Here is a 2,500-nt window from a genome sequence, read left to right as displayed (position 1 = left end):
GTCCCTATACATGCTGAACGTCTGTGCACACAATGTCAACCACACGTCACCCACACACTCCATCACCCACTAGTCTATGCATGTAACAGACGCAGACACAACATCTAAGTACCAGCATGGAACAACATCCAGTGCATCCTCTCGGCCACAGTACACCATCCACACTATGATAACCAGACCGGGACGTCGAACCAGAAAACTGAATATCCCACTCTTCCTACAACCACCATTGCTCAGATACGCCACCAACACCCACACATGTCCTACACAGGGGTGCACCCAACAGCACCACACTGCCGCATCTCACAGCACATAAACAATGGCAGGAATGAAAGACACAGGTGTGCCACTCCTTTGCCACAAACACAGAACGGGCGCGCCACCTGCCATGAGCCACAAGTGCAACTGACGTGACATATCTGATAGTGCCTCAGGCGTCCACTTACTACCATCACTATCAACGAACCTCGCCACCCCACCCCCCCCCACACACACCATCCCTTAACCCAACTTCTGCCTTAACCTAACCCAACTTCTGCCTTAACCTAACCCAACTTCTGCCTTAACCTAACCCAACTTCTGCCTTAACCTAACCCAACTTCTGCCTTAACCTAACCCAACTTCTGCCTTAACCTAACCCAACTTCTGCCTTAACCTAACCCAACTTCTGCCTTAACCTAACCCAACTTCTGCCTTAACCTAACCCAACTTCTGCCTTAACCTAACCCAACTTCTGCCTTAACCTAACCCAACTTCTGCCTTAACCTAACCCAACTTCTGCCTTAACCTAACCCAACTTCTGCCTTAACCTAACCCAACTTCTGCCTTAACCTAACCCAACTTCTGCCTTAACCTAACCCAACTTCTGCCTTAACCTAACCCAACTTCTGCCTTAACCTAACCCAAGTTGCGCCTTAACCTAACCCAAGTTGCGCCTTAACCTAACCCAAGTTGCGCCTTAACCTAACCCAAGTTGCGCCTTAACCTAACCCAAGTTGCGCCTTAACCTAACCCAAGTTGCGCCTTAACCTAACCCAAGTTGCGCCCTAACCTAACCCAAGTTGCGCCCTAACCTAACCCAAGTTGCGCCCTAACCTAACCCAAGTTGCGCCCTAACCTAACCCAAGTTGCGCCCTAACCTAACCCAAGTTGCGCCCTAACCTAACCCAAGTTGCGCCCTAACCTAACCCAAGTTGCGCCCTAACCTAACCCAAGTTGCGCCCTAACCTAACCCAAGTTGCGCCCTAACCTAACCCAAGTTGCGCCCTAACCTAACCCAAGTTGCGCCCTAACCTAACCCAAGTTGCGCCTTAACCTAACCCAAGTTGCGCCTTAACCTAACCCACGTTGGGCCCTAACCTAACCCACGTTGGGCCCTAACCTAACCCACGTTGGGCCCTAACCTAACCCACGTTGGGCCCTAACCTAACCCACGTTGGGCCCTAACCTAACCCACGTTGCGCCCTAACCTAACCTACGTTGCGCCCTAACCTGCCCTGTAATTGTTAGTTATATGACTCTAGGAATTCGTGTAGCGTTGCCTAATTGCAACCATCTCAACATAGTTCACTTCGCGCACACTGTGGTGTTCTGCGTATTGATTCATTTTACGGTGCGTACCCTCACATCTTGCGAGTGTTGCTTACTTTCCACATGGTCCCGCTATCCACTGTATTGTGTACTGCAATAGGACGTATATCGCCCCCGCCCCCCCCTCCCCTCCTGTCACCTCTAGCTCGTCGGTCAGGAGTTCGCGTGTTGAATGCGCTTCGCAGCTGTGCAATGGCATTCGTATACGTACGCTGGCCACCTTCCACGTGTTCTTTCGTGCACACGTCGCAGCGTGTATGTATGCTGATGGAGTGCGTCGTGACACACAACATCCAGGCATGCAAGACTCGTAGAAGTCGCAAATGTAGATGGATGTCTACGTTTGCTGCCCAAGTTACGCAAATGAACTGGAAATCCGTTGTTGCGCGGTTGTTCGCGCTGGAGGTGAATCGTTGATATCGACGATCGGTACAGGTATTAACCGGTTGCTTCAGCGACACCCGTCATACCCACGAACGTGAGTGGGCATGTGGGTATGAAGCGATACGCGGCGGTGGCTGGGTGGGACCGTCCCCGGCCGGTGAGGGGGGGGCGCCCGGCGTGCTGGCCGCGCGCTGCGTGGGCGCACGCGCGGCAGCCGGCTGGTGGGGGCGCCCAGTGGCAGGCGCGCCGGCTGACGGACGCGGCAGGCGGCGCATCTGCGTGCCGGCGCACCCAGCGCGCGGCGCCGTGCGGCCAAAGTGGGTCCTCCCGGGCCCGGTGCGAAGCGCGGTGGACATCTGCAGTGTGCTGGTCCGATTGAGGACTGTGTGCGTTGAGGATGCGCCGCCGCCCGGCACTCGGCGCCGCGACGCCGTCTGCTGCTCGGTCGCCCCCGCGGTTCTCGCAGGTGGTTTGTATCGCAGCTGTGCGGATGTGTTGGCGCGTGCGCTGTGCTGGGAGAGTTCGC

The sequence above is a fragment of the Schistocerca nitens genome, unplaced genomic scaffold, assembly GCF_023898315.1.
Source record: "Schistocerca nitens isolate TAMUIC-IGC-003100 unplaced genomic scaffold, iqSchNite1.1 HiC_scaffold_240, whole genome shotgun sequence".
Taxonomy (NCBI): domain Eukaryota; kingdom Metazoa; phylum Arthropoda; class Insecta; order Orthoptera; family Acrididae; genus Schistocerca; species Schistocerca nitens.
The sequence above is the reverse complement of the archived record's forward strand: the minus strand, read 5'-3'. Positions refer to the sequence as shown.